This window comes from Magnolia sinica, chromosome 11, assembly GCF_029962835.1.
Source record: "Magnolia sinica isolate HGM2019 chromosome 11, MsV1, whole genome shotgun sequence".
In the NCBI taxonomy this organism is placed as follows: domain Eukaryota; kingdom Viridiplantae; phylum Streptophyta; class Magnoliopsida; order Magnoliales; family Magnoliaceae; genus Magnolia; species Magnolia sinica.
The window spans coordinates 14,036,716-14,045,702 of NC_080583.1; the positions used below are offsets into that span (position 1 = coordinate 14,036,716).

At 41.0% G+C, this 8,987-nt stretch overlaps 1 long non-coding RNA gene across 2 annotated transcripts; it reads right to left on the reverse strand.

The window, feature by feature from the left end:
* Positions 1–3,051: 3,051 nt before the first annotated feature.
* Positions 3,052–8,703, reverse strand: LOC131218853 (uncharacterized). 2 transcript variants are annotated; one of them, XR_009157873.1, is made up of 3 exons: positions 7,983–8,703; positions 6,910–7,000; positions 3,052–3,425 (listed from the first exon to the last, which is right to left on the reverse strand). It is a non-coding gene; the product is annotated as an uncharacterized LOC131218853 (long non-coding RNA). The 2 variants fall into 2 exon arrangements; XR_009157872.1 differs by having other exon boundaries at positions 7,155–8,703.
* Between the last annotated feature and the right edge of the window lie 284 nt (positions 8,704–8,987).

Genomic DNA, 8,987 nt, shown 5'->3' on the forward strand with positions numbered 1-8,987 from the left:
GGCGAGCTCGTCTTAAAGCTTGAGAAGCAAAATAAGATATATCTAACTATCAAGTGGACCACACTACAAAAAGCAGTGGGGGATTGAACCTCTATCATTGAAACCCTTTTCGGGGTCACGGAAGTTTTGGATCAATATGAAATTTGTTTTTCCTCTTAATTCATGTCTTTGTGACCTTATGAACAGATTAGATGGAAAACAAACGTTATGGTGGGCCCTGCAAATTTTTTTAACGGTGAAAATCATTATCTCTGCTGCTATTTGTGGTGTGGTCCACATGATCTTTGGATATGATTCATTTTTTGTATAATTCTCTAAAATGATCTCTAAAAATAAATGAACGGTGTAGATATAATAAATACATCACTGTGGGGCCATGTAACTTTGATCTCCTTTGAACCGTTCGTACAACTCGGAGCTCGAGTAGCGTCAGCGCTCGTTTCGCACGACACGTACCTACAGCAGCTATATATCTGGTGTGAGGTACACCAGCCAATCTGCTTCCGTCCAGGGAGCGGTTAGGTGTAGCCCTGACCGTGAGGCCCACCTAGATGTAAGTGTACTACATCTACCCTGTCCATCTGTTCTTTCGTATCATTTTAGAGCATGAGACCTAAAATGAGGCGGATCCAAATCTCAGATAGACCCCACTTTAGGAAAGTGGTGATTGACCATTAATAAATAATAATTAAAAAAGAAAAAAAACATCTCGTGGGCCATAAAAGTTTTGGATCTTACTGATATCTGTATTTTTCACTTCATCCAAACGGGTATCTGTGACCTTATCAAAAGGCTGTATGGCAAATAAACATTACAGTAGGGGCTAGGAAGTTTTTAATGGTGGGCGTTCGATCACTACTATTTCCTGTAGTGTGGTTCACCTGACATTTGTATCTGTTTTATTTTTGGCCTCATGCCCTACAATGATATGGAAAAATGGACGGACGGCTTGGATATACTGCACATACGTCAAGGTAGGCCACACAATCAGGGCCGCACCATATTGGGTTCCGCCTGGCGGCACCTAATCCGCACTGGGTTTTCTACCCTGGTACAGTTCCGTCCCATTCTACTTATCTTTCCAAAATGCTAGCTTTCAACCTTTTACTGGCAATGTTTGGAATGTAAATCAGATATTCTTAATGGCAGGCTTATCCACATCCCCACTAAATGAACGACCCAAATCATTCCCCATTAATAATATTCTAGAACTCAATGACCTCTGAACATCTAATAGGACATGCATACCCAAAAATAAAAAATAAAAAAGACTAGACAATGATGAAAAATAAAAAATAAAGACGGGACAAAAATAAAAAATAAAAAAGACTAGACAATGATGAAAAATAAAAAAATAAAAAAGACTAGACAACGATGAATGCAGCCTAGAGCTGTACACAAGTCAAGTAAGCTCACTTGACTATACTGGTAAAACCTCGGCTGGAAACTGGATTCAAACTGAGTAGAGCTGGTTTTCGGAGTTCAAAAAGATTTCGAGCCGAGTTAGAGCTTACCCGAGCTCGAATCGACTCGACTCAGCTTGAACCTAACTCGAATCAGCTCAATGACTTAGTTATTTTGATCTTGATGTTGCTCACTAAGTGTTTGATTAAATAATTTAATAAAGTGTTGTTTCTTGAACTGCAATCATATCAAGGTAACAGGCATTCGGGGAAGATTGAATAAACAAATCACCAAAAAAAAGCAAAAAAACACTTTACATTGTAAAATTGCCCTCATATCTTAATATTAATACTCCGAGTGTTTGATAAAATAACCGCAAAGTGCTATTACTATTTTGCATTCTATGGGAGATTGAAAATGCTTTCTGTGTTGGAAAAAATGTTGCATATGCTTGAAATCAGCTCAAACTGGCCGAAACCAAGCCTAGCTAGCCAGTCAGGAACCGAGCCGAGCCAAGTTCAAGCTAAGGTTGGCTGTTGGCTTAGCTGTGCCAAGCTTAACTCGATTCAACTCGTGTACAGCTCTAACGATGATGATTCCCCACCATTATGACTCATTGACCATACCCAGATCGCCCAACAAATCGTGTGGCCCACCACAAAATGGAGTGTATCCATACGATTGCGTAGATCCCATAAACCCTAACCGATATATTTGATATCTATCAAATGGAAAATAAAAAATAATACGCTTAACATGGACCTTCAAAATCACTGGCCTACTCTGAATGGTGACCCCAAAATAACTTTGGTGGGATACCCAAACCATCCATTTGGTAGCCCTCAAATGGAGGTCAAAAAAAGAAAATGGTCGAATGATGAAAGTTCACTACCCCAACTTTGATGGTTAAAATCATCCAGTAAGTATGTTTCCATCCAAAAGGGGCCCACAGTTTCAATGATTTAAACTAACATACCTGTATGATAGACTGATAAACACACCTCGTCCAAACATTAAGTGCGATTTTAAGGACCAATATTTCCAATAGGATGGTTAGGATCGTTAAGTGCGATTTTAAGGACCAATATTTACAGGGGCACACACAACTGGGGCTACCACCCATTTGCTTCAATCACTGCTTAGGTGAGGGCATCTGCAGTGGGACCTACCAAATGAATGGAGTGGATCTCACACATGGATGCCATGTTAGCGACAGCACATGCAGTGGCAGGCATGCATGAAGAATTAGCAAACCTCTTCTAACAAAATCATGCTTTTGTTATCGCCAAACCAATCGCCATCAACACCCTGCTCCATAGCTCAAGTGGTAGACAGAGTGAAAGATACCTCGTTTCAACACTGAGGTCTTGGTATCGATCCCTAGTGGGGGTGGCTAACACTGAAGCGTGAACTGACAGTGGGGTGTACTAACAAGCTAACCAAAAAAAAAAAAAAAAGACGATCGCCATCCAAGTCTGATGGAGTCTGTTCGATGCTCTCTCCAATAATCATTTGAATCCACCATTATTCTATACCCGTTCCCCCCTCCCGCCCCCCCCCACCAAACGAAAAAATAAAAAATAAAATCAGGATATATCCTCTTCGCGACAGCACTTGCCTGCACATTATGAAAGAAAATCCAATCAAAATAATTATTGTTACCGTTCAAATTTATTTGTTTTTCATTAAAAGGGCCAAAGCCAAGGAAAACAAAAACAAAACAATAGATTACAACAACTGCAAGAAATAGGACATTAGCTATAGAGATTTAGAGCCACAGCCCATTCCTCAACCTGCCCTTTAGCCCTCGTAAACACATCCACTAGTATCCCTTTACGATTTGTAAAACAACTATTGTTCCTCTCTCCAAAAGCCCCATAATCCTGCAAGCATGGCCAATCTCCAGATTTTTTACCCCCCTTGTTCCACTCCCTCCTCCGTGCCATGAGAGCAAAAACACATCTACAGTGAGCCCGGTGGCACCCACTCCACTTCAAACAGAAGCAAGAATTCATTCCAAACTGCTCTTGCGAAAGAACAATGAATGAAAACTGTTCAGTCCTTAATCTTGCCCCAGTGGTAGACCCAGGAGTTTCAACACCAGGTAAGAGTTCGAGTACCCATAGGTGGTGAAATCCCACCACGGCACGAGTGTGTGGGTGTATGCGTATGGTGTGTGTGTGCATGTGTAAAAAAAAATTAAAAATTAAAAAACAAATATTTGGAAGACATTCCTTTTGCAAAGATTGTCCACCATTAAGACCTTATTTCTCCCTACTAGCAAGCAAAAGTCGCCACCTTCGACGGGGCTCCATACCCCCAAACAAACTTTGTCGAGCATAATTCGGCACCTACTCTCCCACCGCTAATCTAGCGATGGAAAGATTTCACCGAGAAAGTCCCCGATTTATCTTTAAATCATCTCAAGGAGTCGACACTTGCTGGAATCGGCACCATACTATGTAGCACCTGGAGAAGACGAACAAATTCTATAACGGCCCGACCAACATTGTACGATATTGTCTGCTCTAGGCACAACCCACACTGTTTTGTTCTCGGGGTCGCCCCCAAAAGGCCTCGTACAAGGAAGGTCCGAACCACACATATAACCATCATTACTTCGGACAGCGCTTCCAATGTGGGACAAGTTCAACCTCCCACTGCATACACAGTAGCCTTCCAGCACAGTAGCCTGCCAATTATTGGTAGCTCGCTCAGGCCCTTAGGCCCCGCCCACATCAACGTCCGCCCACATGTGCCTGCCCACATGTACAACAGTGACGGGGCGTCACAAATTCTTCCACCTCACCATCATCGAGATTCCTCCTACACGGGGGAACCCACGCTACCTCCCCACCCCCATGGAGAAACAAGAAGACACTGGTAAACTTCCCTCCCTAGCTATCCCCGCTAACCTTGGGAATTCATTGCACAAGTTAATGCGCAACGCTATTTCCAAATGTTGAATCTTAACAATTACAAATGTTCAACACTGCATGCATAATTATCTAGGTGTTTGTATACGTGGCATGTATGATCTAATGCAATCACTTGCACCGAATTTTTTATGTCAGCAAACTCCACACCTTTTTTTTTTTTTTTTTTTTTACACACACACACACACCACCACACATGCCGTAGTGGGATTTCACCCCCTATGGGTACTCGAACCCTCAACCAGGTGTTGAAACTCCTGAGAGTTTGCCACCAGAGTAAGAGCAAGGACCCGCAAACTCCACACCTGGTCTTGATTGGGTGGAGCAAGGACCTGCAAACTCCACACCTGGCTTGATTAGGTGATGCTACATTTGATGGAGATGAACTGCCGGCATGAGTTTCAGTTGGCATGAAGAGAGATGGTCTCTCTGCATGTACCACGCACCTTACCTTCATCTCTCCATTTTCTCTCCCTCCTACTCTCTCCACATGCATTGCACATGGATACCCCCTAGTTCAGTTAGAAGAAAGAACAGAACTGTTGTATTGCCAAAAGTAGCAAGGGAGGATGCATTTGTCAATCAAGGAGGGGCATAAATAGTGGCTCCCTTGATTTATGGTTTAGGACATGAATTACGATGGTTTGATTATGAACTACACGGCTTTTTGAAGGCTGGACAGTTTGTTCCCCGTGACATTGATCTAATGATAGAAGCTCAATGTTACTCGGTAGCAGAAAGATGGAAACAGGAGAGAACAGGACTCAGAAAACCATTTTAAAACAATATTCTGAAAAGGCAATCAAAACAATACACGAAAATCTCAACCTGACCTCCATATGAGCAGCCAAAACCATAAAATAACAGATGTTGATACTACTGACAGTACAGGACACCAGAGATTAGTGGCCAAAAGGCAATCAAATTGCTCATCGTCAGGATATGACTCAACAGATAAAGGCATTCTTAGATCTAACACTAATTTCTCAAAATCTAGTGACTAGAAGTCAGAACTGATTCGTGTACTGAGTTATATCAGTCTCAGAGGATTGAATAATGGCAAAACCGAAAACAGTGGACAGCTCTAGTAGCTGTCCCGAGTATCAAAACAAAAAACTGTGAGAGCAAAAGGAACATAAAAATATAAATATAAAAACATAAGGCCCATGCATACCCCTTATTATGATCGACTCCCAATAAATAACTTATATGAGAAACCAAATAAAATACTAGTAAAAAGAACAATAAAGTAGATAACAGGAGGTGGCACAAAAATAACCAGAAATCTTTTCCAATATGAATCTTTTATGCATCTCTCCAAACTCAAGTAAATCTTTTTAGAGCACATTGAGTTTGAAGGGGGGTGTTAGAGAAGAATTTCTTTCTTTCTTAGGTTTGATTACGTCAACCCTTGTTCCAAGCCGGTCCCCATTAGGATGGTCCAGCTTGAGGGGGAGTGTTGAAAGGTTGATAGTTGACTAAGGCCCATTGGACCTAAGTCCATGTAGTAAATAATAGAGGGCTAGGGTTTCAATACACCCTATGCATCTCATGTTCTTGCTATCTCTCTCCTCTTTCTCTCTTCCATCTTTCTTCTTCTCATTGTAGCTTCTCATAGGCACTTGAGATTAGCAGCATGTAGCCGTTTAACCTTAGATATGAATATCAGTATCGTATCGACCAGTATGGCTGTATCATATCCGTATTGGCACGAGACGATACACGATGCGACGTTGTATCGGCCCAATATGAAAAAATTGACCCGTATGGGCCTGTATCGACCAATACGAGGCCGATATGTGGCCAATATGCCCATAAAAGTCCAAATTTGAATTATTTTTTTTTCCAAAATTTCACTCATGCCTCTTCTTTTTTAAAAATTTAAACTATGGAAGAAGCTTAAAAACTCATTTTAGGCTAGATCTAGACCTATTTTGGGATCAAAACAAATGATTTGAATGGAATTCAACAAATCAAAGCAAAGTGGACCATTATGGGAAAAATCAGAAAGAAGGGTAAACCTTCACTTTCTTTTTGATACTTTGATCTTCTTTTTGTTGTGTTTCAATGTAATGGGCCCTACTTCACCAATGCTTGATTTCTGTTCAATTAGGGCCCATTTAGTTGACCTTCAACAAGTCAAAACTGACAGACAACATTCTCATCAAAGAATGGTCCGACACGCCATTATATGCATATCCAAAATACAAAATACAAAATACAAAAAAAAAAAGAAAAAAAAAAAGAAAGTGTTTGATTCTTTATATCTTATTATTCTCTTTTTTACTAATATTTTTCTCAATTATTTGACTTAAAAAATATCACCGATATGGACCGATACAGCCCCGAAACCAATACGTGACGCTGTATTGTATCATTTTTCCGCCAGACCAATACGCCGACCGATTCCGACATTCAGAACTATGCATTTAACAAAACATGATTATTCTTTTATTACTCATAGATTAAGCTGAATATTTGCAAGTCAAATTTTTTTCTGCATCAAAACGCAGACCAGATTGTCACAATGAAGTACAGACATCAACATATGAGTAGCAACAGAATCTACCTTGATGGAAGTGACGTGAGATGAAATTTGGTACCAGTGCTACTAAGTTCATTGTCTAGGATGCGGGCAAGAGAAGCTCCATGATACTAGCCTGCAGAATGAGTAAACCGTGAGATGTAGTGGTCGCCCCTTGCAACAAAATAAAAGCAAAGGATGCTATAAATCCTCTGCACCAAATTGAGAAGAGAATGGATGAGTGAGTTTTGCAAGCCCCAAATGCAATTTTACACGTAACGTGTGCTAACCTGGCAAATGTGTGAGACATCTGAGCAAAGGCACAAGGTGCCCCCCTTCCGAAAGATAACGATAAGAAAAAAAAAAAATTCAGGTCAGTCCACTCATCAGGTCAGTCACCCCTACATGAAAGAATAATGGTTTAAGATAACTTGCTAAAGGTCCACATTTAACATACACATGTGACCCATTTAGATATCTTGTTTCTAAAGATTAACAAAATTTATAAGAACCAAGGAAGATGAATGTAATTGCTAAATCAAGCACCATCAGATTAGGATCATCGGTTGAAGGAGTAGACGAAATGTTTTAACGCCCCACCCATAGATCTAACTCTTTGAAAATACAATCCAGACTCCAAGGATAACCCAAACAGATCTGTCAGGCAACTCCACGACGATGGAAAGCTGGCCAAACTGGTTGTGAATGATTTGAACTGCCTCCCTAATGGCAAGCACAATGGCTCTAATCTGAGAATCAGCTTTGCCTGGAGCTGAGAATGCAGACATTACTATACGCACATTGTCTACAAGGACAAGTACACGGATTTGGGATCCACCGCCTCCAAGATAAATCTACGGCCTTTGCCAATAATAATCACTGAGTCTGATATATCCAGCCTCTAGGTTAAAACGCCACCCATTGTGAGCTCCGTGGAGGACCGAAGAACTGAAAAATCATGGTCCGAAGCCAGAGAGATCAGGTTGCCCATGATCACCATGTGGGAGATACCTTATGCACCACTCAGATGCTCCACAGACTTGCTAGTTTGGTACATGTGTCAGATTTAAAGGTGGGTGTGGGACTAGCAAACCAATGGATGAACTAGGAGAACTTACTGGGGTCATCTTCAGTAAGAATTAACGATGCAGGAGTGATTGTGATACAAACATACATGCCGATTTTGTAGATACCCCATTTTTGGTATCCCTGCGTGCTTTATCATCATCATAGCCTTCTACCAGCTATTCCTGCATGTGCTGCTGTTACCAAATGATGTTTCATTTTCCAAGATTGACACGCCAATGACAGCACACATTAGAACCCTCTAAGAAAACCCAAACTGCTGAAGCCCTACGCTCCAGTTGGTGAAATTTCTGGGATATCCTTTTGTTGGGGGACAGCCAGGCCCTGCAGGTGCACATCAAATTTGAGCATGCCATTTTCCATGAAGCCTCACAAAAAATTACAGAAAGCTTTCTTTTAAAGGTAAAAATTGCATAAAGTGAAAACTAGTAGTGGTTCTTCAATTTATATAATGATGTGGGAGGCTTGTTGCAAAAGAACGGCTTTTGTGCTGATGTGGTGCCTGTGGGACCTGCCTGACCCCTGAAAAAAAAAAAAAAAAGAGGATACCCAAAAGTCTTCATCAAACAGAGCCTAATATGATAAAACTTATTATATGAGCATATACAATACGAACCAGTACAAGATCAAAACAAAGACTCAACTGATCAAGGAACACTTGAAGATCTGAAACTCAAAATGGGCAAATCCTCTTGAAATCTTCAAATGTTCTCAACAATGCTTAGTTCTTTTAAGACTATTTCGACTTTAAAGGAAGGTGACAAGGTTTTGGAGTTTGGTAGAAAACATGGAATGCAGCCATATATCTTCAAAATTGAATTGAACCTTGGCCTAATTGACCGAGCAGAGCACCGTTGGAGAATAGATTATTAGGTTCCAGAGATAAGAGAATTACACGGGGACATCACCAGTGTTGTCATATGTGATCACATAGCAATTATGCCACTATTTTGGACCAGTGGACCACATATGCCATGGTGGCAAATGCGGTTCGTGTCGTTGGGGCTTATGCAGTCGCACAGAGAAGTGAGCAACCG